The sequence below is a fragment of the Patagioenas fasciata genome, chromosome 1 (genome assembly GCF_037038585.1).
Source record: "Patagioenas fasciata isolate bPatFas1 chromosome 1, bPatFas1.hap1, whole genome shotgun sequence".
Taxonomy (NCBI): domain Eukaryota; kingdom Metazoa; phylum Chordata; class Aves; order Columbiformes; family Columbidae; genus Patagioenas; species Patagioenas fasciata.
Genome location: NC_092520.1, coordinates 121,918,669 through 121,935,859, shown reverse-complemented (window position 1 = coordinate 121,935,859; position 17,191 = coordinate 121,918,669). Strand labels below are relative to the sequence as shown.

Here is a 17,191-nt window from a genome sequence, read left to right as displayed (position 1 = left end):
CCTGCACTTGGGTCACAACAACCCCAGGCAGCACTACAGGCTCAGGGAAGAGTGGCTGGAAAGCTGCCTGGCAGAAAAGGACCTGGAGGTGTTGATTGACAGCTGGCTGAACATGAGCCAGCAGTGTGCTCAGATGGCCAAAAAGGCCGACAGCATCCTGGCTTGTATCAGGAATAGTGTGGCCAACAGGACTAGGGAAGTGATCATCCCCCTGTACTGGTGAGGCCCCACCTTGAATTCTGTGTTCTGTTAGGGACTCCTCACTATAAGGAAAACATCGAGATGCTGGAGAAAGATTAGAGAAGGGCAACAAAGCTTGTGGGGGTCTGGAGAACAAATCTGATGAGGAGCATCTAGGGGAACTGGGGCTATTTAGCCTGGAGAAAAGGAGTCTGAGGGGAGACCTTATCACTGTCTACAACTACTTGAAAGGAGGTTGTAGTGTGGAGGGTGTTGGTCTCTTCTCCCAAGTAACAAGTGATAGGACAAGAGAAAATGGCCTCAGGTTGTGCCAGGGGAGGTTTAGATTGGATATTAGGAAAAAAATTATTCATAGAAATGGTTGTCAGGCATTGAAACAGGCTGCCCAGGGAAGTGGTGGAGTCACAGTCACTGGAGGTGTTTCAAAGGCATATAGATGAGGTTCTTAGGGAGATGGTTTTAGTGACAGTGTTATGTTAATCATTGGACTCAAGGATCTTGAGGATGTCTTCCAACCAAAATGATTTTATGATTCTGCAATTTTGGTGGCTGATCATGAGAAATTGATGGAGATATGGAAGTATTCTAGATTTGTTCAATGAGAAGATTAATTTCCAAATTTGTGGGAGAAATCAGTGTTAGAAGCCAAGTTTCTTATGAAGATAATCAGAATGGCATCTGAATGTCTTGTATTTACCACGGTAAAGATGCAAAAAATATTCTTCAAATAAGGTGACAGAAATGTTGCTATATTTTGGGGTTTTTTTTGATGTTCATTGCTTTGTCTTAGCATATCCAGTTCCATTTTTTTCATAGCAAGTGCCAGTGACAGCTCATTGGAATGGTCCTCTCTAGGGCACAGGATGCAGTAATTTTGTGATCAATGAATTTTCTTTCTTTTTAAGAACTTGTCTGTGTACCAGTTTGCATTCAGATTGTGACTGACAGTGATGGTGGATGACAGTTAGAGATTAGCAAATATTGTGAGATGTTATTAGTTTCTCTTACTTTTTAAATCTTGTGCCCATAGCAGAACTTTCTGACAAAAGAGTGAGTACTTAACATGATCATAGCGTTTAGTATAATAGCTCGAAAGTATGTATCAGCTTGTTCGTATCCAGCTGAAAAGCTCATATAATACGTAACTCAAAAGTATTACAAAAGCATGTTTGAAAATCTCTAAATTACTTTTTTTTTTTCCTACCACCTGTATTAAAATACATATCCATTAAAGGTAGTCATACCATGAAGAATAGTTACTGGAACAAGCAGACAATCAGAACACAGCATTCAGTTCCATTCATCTTCAGTTATGAGCTGCAAGAGAAATAGATGCAAAGAGGGAAGAGAATGTATGTAGGCAGAGATAAAGCCAAGTATAATCACACTTAACGCTAAAAAAGCTCTGTTTGACTTATTCACAAAATGCCACCTGTGAAAAACAGTCTCTGCTTGGGTTTCTAACTCCTCTGACATTTGATTAAAGCTGGAATTAAGCAGCCCTCATTAGAACTTCAGGAGAATGAATTATACTTAAAAAATGTATAGCATGTGTACCTGATATGAATGCCAGCACTGCACACCCTATTATTATCATCCAATTATGTTGATGAATAGCAACTTAAACTATAATTTCATAGAGCTATATATTTCTAGTTTTATGTTTACTGTGGTGGAAAACCGAGGTAGTCATGTGACAAAAGCAGCTTAGTACCAAATCTCTGACACACCACAAAGGCAGCAGTGACTCTGGGATCCAGTAAGAACAGGAGAAACAGAGGAAGGGAAGAGGAAACAGAAAAGCATCAAGGCAACTTGTTTTGGAGACTTTCTGTGACTTCAGTGCTCTGATTAAAGCTGTTTGTGGTGTGGCAAGCACTCAGGATGGATAAATTCTGACAAAACTACTGCACAGCTGGAAATACTTGGCACTGAGATGGATTTTTGTGTGTTTGCCAGGGAGCATTGATTTAGGTTTTGCCTTTATAATATATTTTTATGCAGAGTTTCAATTTAAAATCAAGAGGAAAATAAGATTATATTGAATTTGATTGACTCCCGTCATGTTCTGAGTGCTCATTTCTATCTTGAACAACAGAACAAATGCTCACAAAATATCAAGAGCCTGTATCAAGGCATTCACAACCCTTTCAGGTTTCTGTAGGATCATCACATTTTTGTCAGTAGCATCCCATACTCATTTAGCAAGCATTTTCAGGTGTGTTGACAAGAGGACCAGACTTTCCAACTGAAGCTATCACTGCAGGATTTCCTCTGCAGTTATCGGAAAAAAATCCAGAGTGCCTTTCCTTTGTAAATGTCAGTGGTGAATATATCTTGAAAATTAATTGGCTGAGAAGTGAATGGCATATTGCAGGAAAAAAGTAGCTGGCTGCTCAGAGGATGAGGGGACTTCCTGATGCATTTTTTTTTAATGCATTATCAGTAACTTAAATAAATTAGAATCTTTGGCAGACAGATCTGTTGGAAGCAAAATCTGGACTACAGAGTACGTGATGGTGAACAGCATCCCTGTTTTGTGGATTTCATTTAAATCTTGAGCTTTTTTTTGTTATTATTCATTAAAAAAATATTTCCTGGGCTTGTTGAACAAGTGTGTGCTGATGAAATTATGTGTTTCAGCTGAACTACTAAATGACAAACCCTAGCCTATCCTATGTGTGGTACTTATTGGAAGCTTGCAGGTTGTGTATTGACTGGAATGTAATTTGACTGAATACTGCCTTCTCCTATATAGTCATAAACAGGAGTTCAGTGGTTGAAAATCTGAGGGCACATGAGAGGGAAAGGTGTTGTCCCTTGATACTCTGTAGATCAATGCTACCATTGCTTTAATAGAAGGATTGCAATTAAGCCTAGTAACCCATCGATTCATGAATAAAAATTAAAAACTGCAAAAGGAGAGCATAATAAAATGAGTTTAATTTTTTTAAGACTCATTATAGAAAGAGTATTTTTCAAGGAGTTTAAACAATTTTTATTGTTGTAGGATTTTTTTTCATAACAAAAGTTAGATTATTTTAATATAAGTTGCTAATATTAAGCACTACAATACTCTTATTTCCTTTAATGATGTTCTATAAAGCATTCTGAACAATGTGGAGAAAATGAGACCATGTTTGAGTTGCAAATGAATCCCTTTTGATAATTGTTCAGCTGTAGAGGTAGGATGTCTCACAGGATACTTTAGAATTGAGACTGAATGAACTAATAATATTCTTCTCGCTAAACTGGGAAGAACAGGCCTGTTGTTTTAACACTAACTCCCTGATTTCTGTCTAAAAAGTAATAAAGTATACTTCATGCTGCCCTTCCATCTTAATGGGTTTCTTCTTTAGAGATTTATGCCCAAAAGGTATTATAATGTATCTTTGTACTCTAAAAGAAGTAGTTACAGTACTTGTATGCAGGAACACATGGAGAGAAAGATAAATTTTGTGATTTTTTTTAGCAGTAATTGTGAAGCACAGGACAATCACAGAACCACAGAACAGTTAGGGCTGCAAGGGACTTCTGGAGATGATCTAGTCCAACCCACCCACAATGCTATAATCAGGCCTCAGATTAGATCGTTAACTGTGATTCAAAGGCCTCTGGATCCTGTTGGATTTTATGAAATCTTATTGGGTTTCAGAGTTGACTTTTGACATAAGCACTGCCAGTGACTCAGTGCCAGTTTTCGTCTTGAATATGAGTGCTAAGTACATTTGCATTTAGTTTCAGCTAAGTGCATCCGGGTCTCACATCCCATTGAAAAATAAGGCTCTAGATCTGATGGGTGCAGACACAGCTTAGAGACACCAAACCTGAAGCTATGAGTAAAAGAAATCAAGCAGCTAAACAGGAAATAAATAATTTTTTTCTTTTTTTCTTTGAGTGCAATTTTTTTAGACCACTTGCTGCTATTGTGAAGGTTTTTAGTAACTCCAAGTAATTCTCAGTTTTAACTGCTCATTTATTTCTGATTACAGATCACAATCACATAAAATTGGAGTGGTTTAACATCTTGGATCAATCACTGTTGGCAACCCTCTTAAAAAAATGTTAGAATAAAGCATCAGATGGAGCTGTGTGGGATTAAATGACACAGTTGCTGAAACAATTGTGATTCTACAGTTCCAAATAATTTGGCAGAATGGTTGTGTTTTACTGCCTTTCGCTAATATAAGATTTAACTTTTCCATTACTCTCCTGCCATCAGAAGAAGCAGCCTCTTCTCTGCCCCGTGTAGTTATCTGCCATAGGGGTTGGTGAGAACAGTGTGAGCCTGGGTGTGTGATACTTTGGTTTTGCAAATGTTTTGGACTTTCTCCGCTGGAGGTAAATCCCACCAGCCCTCACTGTAACTTTAAAGTGTGTGTTTATCCATGGCATTTCAAAACTCAGTGAAAATCCTTTACATTGTTATTCTTTTGAAGGTCATTGTCCTTACCCATGTGCTCATAATTGACATGGAGATTTGGGATTTGGGGAAGGGATGAAAGGCATTGCTCTAGAATACCAGGATTTTTATGTATTTACTTATTTACTGCTGCTGCTGGGAGCTGAAATGCTCCTCTCTACCCTCAAAATTAACATGTGGTAGGTGTGTCCTTCCTTGTAATTTTTAATAACTTTCCCCAAGTTTTTGCACAGCTTGTGCACAGGAAGAAATGCAAAGCTCACTGTTACAACTAAGAGTTTGTTCTTTGCAGTTGCTTGCTTTCTCTTTCTATATGAAGTTCTATTTTCTCTCCTTAACTGGCATAGTGGCTTTGAATGCCCTTGGAGGTGGTACTACGTGTATTCTTTCAAGTCTGCAACTAGCAAAAGCCACTTTTAATTTAGTACCCAACCTAGTGGAGCCGGCAGGCACCCCCCAGCTAATTTCAAATGAAGAATAAAGATGTAGGAAAGGGGACATCAAAAGGAGACACTGTTGCAAGGCAACCAAGGAACAAAGAAGTGATAGTGACCCATCTATTAAAAGATTCAAAGTGAGGAAGAAAGAGCTGCAGAAAAGTAGTTTTGGGTTTCAAAGCTCTTGCATAATTAAGACCTTCCTGGAGAATTACCTTCTTCTTGCAGTTTGATAATATTTTCTGAAATCTGTATATGAAAATACTTGCCCAGGAGGCAAGCAAGACACCAAGCATGATCTTCACTAGTCAGAAATTCTTATTCATTACACTCCCGGAGGTCTCAGAGTTACCTGCTAGTTTTAGATTGTTATTTGGAGGACTTTTACTTTATCTGAAACTGTGAAAACCTTTGTCATAAATTAAAATGACAAATAAGGTCTCTACAAAAGTATAGTGAAGGTTATAATTATATTCTTATCTTTTACTAGGGAGATATTTACAAATTTTGTGGTTTAAGTGACCTGCTATGTTTGCCCCTTTTAAAAATAGTTACTTTACAGTACATCTTTAAGTGTTGTTTGTTTGTTTTTTAACAGCAAACCTCTGTCTCTGTAATTGTCTGTGCCTGTGAACACTTCCTACTAATGCCATGGTCTTTGGCTGAAAGGTCTGCAACCTCCTGTCCTATCAAATGAACAAAATATTTATTATTATCAACATGATTCTCCAATTAGCTTTTAATTAAACATTGCATTGCTTTTCACTCTGTAGTGTTTAAGCCAGCGCGGAGGACTCTTTCTGTTCTTCAAAATTTGTCTGTTGTCCTTTGAGGCTGCTCATCCTACCTCAGATTCTTCTCTAGCAGCCAGTGTTTTCGGCATGCCTTTAAGCTACCTCTTTACCCTGTCTAGGTATCCTGGATCCACTGACTTCCTTTGCTTAATATTTATTACAGTTAACAGAATTAAATAGAAACTGAAAGCCCTTGGCTAAAGCTTGTCCACTGCTTTTATTTCTAGTTTGTTTTGTTGTTTTGGTTTGGTTTGGTTTTTTTCATTGCACCTCCACCTAACTCTATTTGAAATAAAGCTGACCTTTTCTAACAACATTGTTACAGGGACATGTTTTCACTGGTAGAAGTGCATTCTGCCTAAACATCCTATCTGCTACCCAAGCAATAACATGGTCCTAAACTGCCTAAACTGCCAGCAATGGGTTCTGAATTTATAGGAAAATAGTTGTCCTGTTTTCACACTGTACCACTTGGACTGAGTACAGGCTGTTCAATTGCAATGTATTAAAACACATAGAAACAAAGCTGTGCGTCTCAGGCTTGCTAGTTGTCACGGTGTAGGCAGCAGCAAATTACTCGGTGGTTAAAAGATTGGTGGTAAGAAGCAGTAATGGAAGTGAAACACACTTTTCATAATAAGTATTCCATAGCAAAAAAAAAAAAAAAAAAAAAAATTTTGACCTTGACTTGAGTTCAAGAGAAACAACATGAGGAAAGTGTTTTGGCAACTTCTCTGTCACTGGCTGTTTTGATTTGCAGAGTGACATAGCTACCTAGAGAAGAAATGTTGAGGAAAAGCAAGTACACAACCTAAGGGAAAGGGGCTGAGTTGTTGGTTTTAGTTTTTATTTCTACTTGTGATAAATGCAGACATGTAAATGCCATCAGGATATTAGTGTAGGGCAGGCAGTTAACACGGGACTCATGCACAGTGCAAAAATGGTTGAAACTGGTGGCTAAAATAGTTGCTTGATGTCACCATCAAGCTTCTGATATGTCTATTCTGATGTGAAAGATGACACATAAGTGCGTTTTGTGTGTGTCTGTAAACGGGAATTTCACAGAGAATACTTTGTAATTTGGATCCCAATTTGACCTCTGCTACTTAAATAACATAAAACATTATATGGGCTTTTGCAAAGAATACCCTCATGAGTTTATTTGTCTCAGTTCTTACTGGAAGAGTTTACATGCTTAAATCTTGTCAGCGTATCTGGTGTGGGTTTTCCTCTCCCAGTATATTGACTTAGTTTAACAAAAGATATTGTCTCTATATTTTGTCTCTTTCAACTCACAGGCTACCACAGGTCTGACAATGTTACTTCACCACCAGGTGGATCTAACCATTGACCAAGATACAAATTTTCTGTTCAAACTACTGTATTTCTAATGGGTATTTCTTGTGACTTAAGAAAAACAAACAAACAAACAAAAACCTACAAAAACTTTGTATAAACTTGTTCAGTTGCCTACATGTTTTTGTGAAAGTATTCCAAGGGAATTGTGTGTTAGCACTATTTGGTAAATCCTACGTGCTGTAAATTCCAACTTTCTTGCAGGTACAGCTATGATGAAAAGAAAATGTTATGACATTTTATGCAGCTCTTCAAAACAGGAGAGAGAGAAAAAACTGAAGAGTCATGATTTAAGAAAAAGAGAGTGACTGAGCATAAGTGCATTGAATTTGTTACTGTGGCTTTTAAATGTGTATAGTGTTTTTTTTGAGTAGTTTTTTTAATTTATTTGTTCATTTGTTTTTGTTGTTGGTTTTGGGATTTTTTTTTAAGTTCCTTTGCCTTGAAGTGAGCAGCCACAGCAGATGTCAAATTACCTGATTTGAAACTGTTGTGTGCTACTCAGGGAAAAGGTTTCTCAGCAGCCACAGGTGTAGCTCATCTGTTGGTTCCAGATTCCATGAACTGTAATACTTGGGGTGTAGAAAGCAGCTCTCCGGCCTGCATTCAAACTGTAGGCTTTCTGCTGGGACTGACAGCTGAAAAATGTTAGATGCTCTAAGAAGTGGGCTGAGGCCGCCAGTTCTTCCCATGTGCTGCTGCCAGAAGTTAATGACTTTTAGTCACTACTGATCTGAGCTTGTTTTATAATGAGGAAGTAGTGATGAGCTACCTATCTCATTAATCACAGAGCTATGAAAAACCTTTTTTAGTTCTCTTAAAATTATTCCATGCCTTCAGCAGAAGCATTTTACTGCTTCCAGGAGGCTGAAGTATGTTTACTAAGTGGACTCCTGTTCAGTGTGGGTTGTTTTTTCTAATGTTATACTATGCAACATAGCACAGGTGAGGAAATATTCTCTTTGCTCAGTGATTTGGGTGAGTAATTGCATGTCTTTTCATTTCTTAGTTTTAGAAAGGAAGCTAAAATGATTTTCAATTAAAATTAAAAACAAAGGGGTGGTACGCAGTAGTAGACTCCAACCTTCAAGTGTGATCCTGAAAAGTAAATCACTGAGGAAGTCCAGCTTTCTCCAGACTGATCACCCAAATGCAAGGGCAGCATGACCTGAACTCAGCTTGCCCAATGCAGTGTGACAGATGCAGTCTGGTCCAATCTTCTGTTAATAAATAGCGGGACTCTTGGCATCACGCATCCAACATGCAGCTGGATAAACACACAATGCAGTGGGTGAGCAATTGGCTGATGGGCTGGGCTCTAAGGGTTCTATTAAATGGGGTTATATCGTGCTGGTGACTGGTCACTAGCAGGTTCCACAGGGATCCATCTTAGGGCCAGCACTTCAATGTCTTTATAAATGACTTGGACTCAGGACTTGACAGAATAATAAGTTTGCTGATGACACAAAATTGGGAGGAGCTGTTGACACTCTCGAGGGCAGAAAGGCCCTGCAGAGGGATCTGGACAAATTGAAGAACAGGGCAATTGCCAACCACGTGAAGTTTAACAAGGACAAGTGCTGGACTTTTCACCTGGGGCACTGCAACTCTGGCTGTACATATAGACTTGGGGACGAGATGCTGGAGATCAGCTCTGCTGAGGGGGATCTGGGGGTTCTGATTAATGGCAAGTTGCACATGAGTCAACAGTGTGCCCTGGCAGCCTGTGTCCTGGGTGCATCCAGTACGGCATTGCCAGCCGGGCAGGGAGATGATTGTCCCGCTCTGCTCTGCACTGGTGCGGCCTCACCTGGAGCACTGTGTGCAGCTCTGGGCAACATAGGATAAAAAGGATATAAAGCTACTGGAGAGAGTCCAGAAGAGGGACATGAAGTTGGTGAAGGGTTTAAAGAAGAAGCCGTGTGAGGAGCAGCTAAAGTCAGTCAGCCTGGAAGAGACTGAAAGGAGACCACATCATGGTCCACAGCTTCCTCACAAGGGGGAATGGAGGGGCAGGTGCTGATCTCTCTGGTGACCAATGACAGAACCCAGGGGAATGGCAAGAAGATGTGCCAGGGGAGGTTTAAGTTGGACATTAGGAAAAGGTTCTTCACCCAGAGGGTGGTGGAGCACTGGAACAGGCTCCCCAAGCAGACAGTCATAGACTCAAGCCTGACAGTATTCAAGAAGCATTTGGACAACATCCTCAGACACAGGTGTGAATTGTGGGGTTGTCATTTGCAGGGACAGAAGTTGGATTTGATGATCCTTGTGGGTCCCTTACAAATCCAAGACATTCTGTGATTATTTGATATGGGATAGACAGCAGAAGGTTGTAGTTGCAGGTCACAGATATGCTTCAAAAGGCATGAAACTTGAAAACCTGCAAGCCATAGACAGAAAAGTCTGTAACAGGTTACAGAAACTCAGCCATAGCAAAGCCAAAAACCAAACTGCTTCTTGCAAGGACCAGATCTAGTTTCAGCTGATTTTCAGCTGTGTTTCTAGAGTCATTCCTACTCTTTTCCCACCTTATTTTTGCTTTCAGTTTGGATGTAATACAAGTGCTTTCCTTCCCATGTAGGAACCACTGATCCAAGCTACTTGTTTACTCTCAGAAGCAGTCCCAGAACTCCATTTCCACTGCGGCTGCGGGGTGGGAGTGGGAGCTGGATGAGTGCACTACACCCTTTCGCATCAGTTTGGTTTGTGCTGATAGGCCAGGGCTCTCATATGTATTCCTCCTCTTTTACAAAGTCTAGCATAAGTTTAGTCTTGAATACAAAATGAATGGCTAGCGAGAACACTTCAGGACAACAGTTTTAATCTCTATATGAATCCATGGTGTTACTTAATTAACACATGCTTGCAAACTTCGCTTTGCAAAGGAGGCAGAGAAACGATGCAAATTGTGCAACTGTGTATCACCAGCAACTGAAACCCATACCCTGTATCAATTATATGATTTTCCCTCCTTCCCCTCTGGGTTCTGCCAACCTTTTTTTTTAATTGCTTTCTCATCCAGCTAATTGATGCTGATTTAAACATTGTGTTAGTAGCTGAACTTCATGGCTCCCAGCCTGACTTTTTTAGCTGGTTCTTGACTTCTGTAATAAGAGGGTCAAAACACAGTTCACTGGAGACAAGTTAGTTTCCTACAACTGTTATGATTAGCTGGCATTACTGAACATTTTAGACAATCTCTCCTTCGCCACATGCTCTCACATGCTTGCTTTCTTGCTCGCACTTGCCCTTACTGTAGCTCATCCTGTAGCTCTCGCATGCACTCATGTATGCTCTCGTGCTCATTCACGCTCTTTCTGATTTGCTCTTGCTTGCTTTTTCTTATCACTCTCTCCCTCTCATTCTTTCTCACTCACTCTCACTCTTTCTCATGCTCTTTCACACAGCACCTTGTGTGCATGGTCTCCTTCTCTCCAGTTCCCTATTACACTGCCAAAGCGAGGTTCATGAATTCCAGCTGCCTAGAAAATCCTTAAAAATATCTTTTCACTTCATAAGCTTTTAGAGATGCATAGTCATACTGACTCTGTAGGCTCATCTTCTCATACGTTCAACTGCCATGTACATATTGTTATTGCAACATGTGTTTTGGAAAAGTGAGAAACATTTAACTGGATCGTAGACCGACTTGTATTTTAGATTATAAACACTTATATTTTATTCTGTAATTACTCTCCTGGAAATCTTATTATTCCTTGTTACTTCTGTGAACTGAAGCTCAATGTGAACTGTGCATGTGATTTTCGGCTTTAAGTAGCATTATTCAATTTTTCATCAGTTTCAGCTGTATGACATCTGTAAAGTTACAGATCTACTTTTTGAAGGTTTTATGGGGGTTTTAATTTCCAAAATTAATTTTCTTAATTTATTGTAGGAAAATTGTGCAATTATCTGATTATTTGTCCCCCTTTTTTCCCCCTCCAGCATTCAAAATGAAGGGAGATCAAAGGCTGAAGTTTCCCCCTTCATTTTGTCAGAAAACTCTCCCCTTCAATATCAAGACATTCTTATTTAAAAATAGTCAAACAGCTAGAATTCATTCATGTAGATATGGTTAGTTCAATTTACTTTATAAAACAGGGAGCATCTGATTTAGTTTTTTCAGTAGAATATGTTTTGGATGTGAAACTGTGTGTTGTATTCTCAGAGACATGATACAAGTGACTTCTTACACATCTTCGTTGTTCAGGGAATACTCAGGACACACACTCAGATCCCACCCAGTAAAACATTTGACCTTGAAGTGTCACATGAAGATAAACCACTTCTATTAATATATAGTCATTATTATTTTTATACCTGTTATTGTTTACTTAGTATGTACAGATTTCCAATGCAAGCAACACAGAAAGAAAGGGGGAGATTAAGGGCTTGCATCCTATAAAGAGAAAACTTATTCAGCTGAGGTTAACAGTGTACTCAACCTCAAGTTGTTAAATTAATCTTAAATATTCATTTATAAATGTCACTATTATAAGTTAATACTTGAAAGTCACAAATTGTAGTCCTTGTCTAAGATACAGTTATAGTCTATGCATATGTTTAATTCTAAAGTCTTAGCAACAGAGATTTTGGCTGATTTTTGTGCATTATGGCTGAATCACTAGTAGGAATGAAGGCTGTGTCATTTGCAATAAATATTGGAAAATAATTTTTTGTGATGGGCAAGCTAATAGAAACTTGCAAAAAGGTGAACGTATTGTGTCTTTTGTCTTTTTTTTTATTTTCCCACAAAATAGGTAGGCTAAATGGATTTTATATTTTGCAGGTGAGTGCATAACACTTCCTTTGAAACTATCACAAACTGAAAACGCCCCACTGTTCTGCATGGCTTACTGGATTCCCAAGTGCACCAGCTTTGCTCCTGTAGAGCTGCAGGAGCCCAGGATATGTACTTCAGCAGGATACACTGGGTCGCAGTGAGAAATAGATAGGATGAGGTATTCTAAGCATGACTGACTTGAGACAGGTTGGTGTTGTTTCCATAGCCTTATATACAATTGCATACAAGGTCAAATTCCTTTCTTTTCTTTCTTGCAAACGTTGTCTTCAGAATATGTCTATTGAGATTCCATTTAGCCAAAACATGTTTGATAAAACCATTTTGACCAGCCTTAATGATTAAATGTGGCTATTAACATAAAAGAGATTCAATAATTACATGCTATAGCACTTTATATGCAATTACCTTCCAGTGACACTTGTCTTTTAGCCCAGGAATGCATGGCAGATGTCAGCAGACTTGCTCTTGTGGGCTATTTTAATAATTTGAAAAAAATCATATCATTACCTTCCTGATACATGTGCACAGCTTTAGAAGAAGCACAAAAAAAAAAAAAGTGATATGTATTTTGGGAAGGAGAAGGATAGTATAATAATCGGTCTTTCTGTTGATTTATTTTATAGGGTTTTTTTTCTAAATTATAACAGTTACATGTTATCAGTATGTTGTCCGTTAAGCAATATTGTAACACTCTGTAATGATTCACCTAGTGGAATTATTTTACTGAACTCTAACTTCCAATTCTATAAATGATTTGAAGCTGCTCCCTCTCCCTCTCCCTCTCCCTCTCCCTCTCCCTCTCCCTCTCCCTCTCCCTCTCCCTCTCCCTCTCCCTCTCCCTCTCCCTCTCCCTCTCCCTCTCCCTCTCCCTCTCCCTCTCCCTCTCCCTCTCCCTCTCCCTCTCCCTCTCCCTCTCCCTCTCCCTCTCCCTCTCCCTCTCCCTCTCCCTCTCCCTGCAATTCTTTGCTACTGTGGTAAACACAAGTGGGTACCTAAAAAATGTTACAAACATAAAAGCTAAATTGTCTCAACATCAGACATTCGAGGGTAGATTTCTGACTAAAAGGAGTGCAGACTGTTTTGCCAGCCCTAAAGGGATAATTTAATGAATGCATTAGTTTCTGGTATCGTTTCTTTATTATTGCAAGCAAGCAGGTTTTTTTTTAATTACTTGATTGGAGCCAAGGCAAATTTTCCCAACCATTAAATGAGGCTAAAATACATTTTTCCTTTATTATGAAAGCAATGAAATCCTGTACTTTCTCATGTGATCGACCTTAAGAAAAAAAAAAAAAAATCCCAAAACCCTTTCTGCCACATGAAGAGGAATTTCCTACTGTCATCTGGGGGAAAAACAAAACAATCTTTGGGATTAATTTTTAATATCACTCTGTTGTATTTGTCAGCCATTATGGTTTGCCTTGTCTAAAATGTATGTGAAACCCTCTTGTTTTTAGAGAATAAGAAATCTTAAATGACCACATTTCTCTAGGCTCCAACAACTGCCTTTTTTACCTCCCTACCAGACTTTGCTGCTGCAGAAGCACCTCCATAGTATATAGCAATAGTCTAGCACAGTAATGAGTCTGCACCCTAAACAAGGGATCCCTGTGGATGTCTGTTTGTCTTTTAGTTTCAGTGTAATCTTTACTCTAAGCAAATGTAGAATTCACCTGTAATAATGTGGTGTGTATTTAAGATACTACAAATATCAGTGAACAACCTTTAATAGGACATAACAATTCTAAGGATGTGTTGGTAAAGGTTTCCCAGAAGAGCCTGTATTTCAACTAGAAAAGGGCAAACCTGCCAACTTATTTTGAGATTAGAAGCACAATCAGTGGGAATGTTCCACCAACTGCACAAAAAGATATTGAAGATAATACTTTATCTTCAGATGAAACATTGCCCTTTCTCCAAAGTAATATCTAATTATTAACGCTTGCCCAAGAATAGCTGTGCTGCTTTCATGCTTCTCACCTTTTTAATACCTGCATCTTTAGACTTGGACTTTAGGATCAGGAACATCTAGCATAACCTTTAGAGTTTAATTTTTGGTATAAATTAGGTAAAGAAAAATGTTTTTTTTAACCATTAACATCAAGCTAACAGGTCACTGATGGCAGTGACTAATGATCTTCAAAATATAACTCCATGATGAAAAAACAATTGCTGAGACACTAGTGACATCAAATCAAAAAGTTATTAACACACATTGTGTTATCACAGTAAAAATAGCGTGACCAAGTCTTTGTTCAGGGAGAAGAAGATTTAGGAAGTTAGGAGAGATACATTGCAAAAGTTTGGCTTTCTCACTGCAGATGGGGAGTATGGATAAAGCAATCACATGTGTCAAGGGAAAGAATGAACACAAGAACCCATCATAAATGACCTTTAGGAGAGCTTTATCTTCACTTGGTACTGATGTTTTCCTTTGGTACCTTTAATTGTGTAATGGAACTTGGATGAACAAAGCACTGAAATTTACAGCAGTTATACAAAATAAGAGAAGAACACAGGCAGCTAATTTCTATGTTCCTGCTGAACTATATGCCTCAGCAACTATGAACAGGTGGTGCTTTCAGACATGTGAAGAGGTACACATACCCCTGTAAGCCCAACAGTCAGAAAGACCTGAATTTTGGGAGGTCGTGTCCGTATTTTTTGCTTATGGGAAATCTGTTATTTCTGCTCTTAAGCAGGGGTAGGAGACCTATAATTGCTTTTTCTTAGCAGAATTGTCATGAGGTGTTCAGGTCTTTCAAAGCATTAAATAGGTGCTGTGTTTCTAAAAAGTTAAAAATTGGCAAACCTTGAAAATTAGTAAATGGATAAACCCAAATTAAAACATACATTTGATTTCAGTGTTTCTGTCCTATCTTTACTAGTACTGTACATTTTTACCTTTATTATATTTAGTATTACATAAACATATGTATTGAAAGCTACTTAATGAAGTGTCCTGCTTCTGAGTTGTTTAAGCTACAGATGTGCAAGACTCCATATGTTAGCTTAAGGCTCAGGTTTGCTGTATTTTCAAGCAGGAGACTCTGTTCTGCATAGCAGAAGGAAAAGGAGACTTTTTTCTTTTCCTATTAAAAGTCATATTGTTTTTTCAGAAAATGTGCTCAGTATTTCTCCTTTAGTCATATTAGCCTTTGAGGAGAGAAAAGCAATGAGCCTCCTTCAATTGTATAGTGGCTCTTCATCCTTTTTCAGTATGTTATGTCATCTCCTACAGAACTCAGGGGCAGGATTGACAAGATTACTGTAACCAGTCATCTTGTTTAGGCATAGCCAATGCCAAACTCTTCATGTTAACAGGCTGTAAGGGTTAGTAGCTAGATACTAGTAGAAACAGAATTTAATAGAACCTGATTCTTCTGGAGTTTGTGATCTCCAAAAGCTGCCGAACTGATGAAATATGCATTAGATAAGTGGACAGGGAGATTGACTGAAAAGTAGCTAAACTGCCAGGCTCAGGAGGTTGTAACAGCAGCAAGAAGTCCAGCTGGAGACCAGTCCCTAGTGATGTACCCCAGGGTCAATACTGGGCCCGATACTGTTATTCTTGACCTAGACAACAAGGTAGAGTGCACCCTCAGCAAGTTTGCAGAACATGCGAAACTGGGGGGAGTGATTGACACATCAAATGGCTCTGCTGCTATTCAGATGGACCTTGACAGACTGGAGAAATAGGTCAACAAGGATCTCATTAAGTTCAACAAAAACATGTGCAAATTGCTGCACCTGGTGAAGAATAACCCTGTGCACCAGTACAGGTGTGGCCAGCAGAATTTCTGAAAAGCAGCTTTGCAGAAAAAGCCTTGGTCATCCTGGTGGACAAAAAAATTGAACATGAGCCAATAATGCACCCTGGTGGCCAAAAAGGCTGTATTAGGAAGACCATTGTCAGCAGGTCAAGGGGGGTGGTCCTTGTGCTCTACTCATTCCTGGTGAGACCGCATCTAGAGTGCTATGTACAGATCTGTCCTCTCTGATGCAAGAAGAGACATGGGCATACTGGAGCTAAGGTCACAAAGATGTTTAAGGGAGTGCATATGGGGACATACAGCAAGTGGCTGAGAGAGCCGGGATTTCTAGCCTTGAAGAGGAGGCTCAGCATAAGAAAAAAGATTGCTATGGGGGGAGTCAAAACACTGGGACACACTGCCTGAAGAGGTTGTAGAGTCTCCATCCTTTGAGTTATTCAAAATCCAACTGAACACAATTCTGCACAACCTGCTGTAGTTCACCCTGCTTGAGCTGAAGGGTTTGGACTAGCCAATCACCAGAGATCCCTTCTCAGATAATCTGTGACTCTGTAAACTTGGTATAGTCCATGACTCCTTGTTACGGTGCTAAATAGAAACCATTACAGCCTTTTCATAGAGTATGAGGCCAGTGGGTATTCGACCTGAAATAAAGGCAGACACATTCTGCTTTTGACTAGACTGATCCAAGCAAATAGGAGCAGAACTGCAGGTTTATTGTGCCAGGCCTGTTTTCTAGCTGCTTCCACAATATTGACTCACTTAAATGGAGATAAAAATTAAGTTTCAAGTGTTGAACATATCCAATTAAGAGAGATTGCTGAGTAACTCTTTTGCAAGGCTCCTAATCTGTAAGTGTTTTTCTGATCGATAGCTACTTCTGTTCAATATAACCCCAAGGTGATTGTATATTGTCAGCTGAGAGTGAGACATGGAGCTCTTGAAAACCTGGAAAAATTCATGTCTTTAGGAAAAAAATTGATTTTTTTCATTACACCCTAGAGTAGCATGAAATTCAGCACTCCTCATTCTCTCCACTTTTTGTTATGCTCATCTCTTAGCTGCACAAAGTTTCCAAAATATTCTTTTTCCCTTCTCATGTCATAATTCAAGGGTCATTCCCTGAAAGAGGACAAAGACAGGACATCAGCTGATACGTAAATGCTTACGCACCCTCCACAAATCCTTTGGTTGTGTGCCACTTCAGTTATTAACTCAGACCAAGCCAAGAAGTGACATAGCTAGAGAATTGCCAGCAGTCCTGTAAGTGAATGGTGACATGGTGGCAAAATTCAACCCTGTACATTACAATGTATTTATGCTGTAGTAAATTTTAGCCTGCATGTCATGAAAAGGAAAGACTCCTTGAACGTATCTGTAATGTGTAGTGGTCTGATTAA

General features: G+C 39.1%; 1 long non-coding RNA gene across 4 annotated transcripts in view; it reads left to right on the top strand.

The window, feature by feature from the left end:
* LOC139828910 (uncharacterized) overlaps positions 1-17,191 on the top strand; it is a 214,144-nt gene that overhangs the window by 101,380 nt on the left and 95,573 nt on the right. For 3 of the 4 annotated variants that reach the window (XR_011740976.1, XR_011740973.1, XR_011740972.1), the window contains exon 2: positions 12,004-12,204. The exons of the other annotated variant lie outside the window; for it this stretch is intronic. This is a non-coding gene — a long non-coding RNA (uncharacterized lncRNA). The remainder of the gene's footprint in view (positions 1-12,003; positions 12,205-17,191) is intronic. 4 annotated transcript variants of the gene reach the window in all.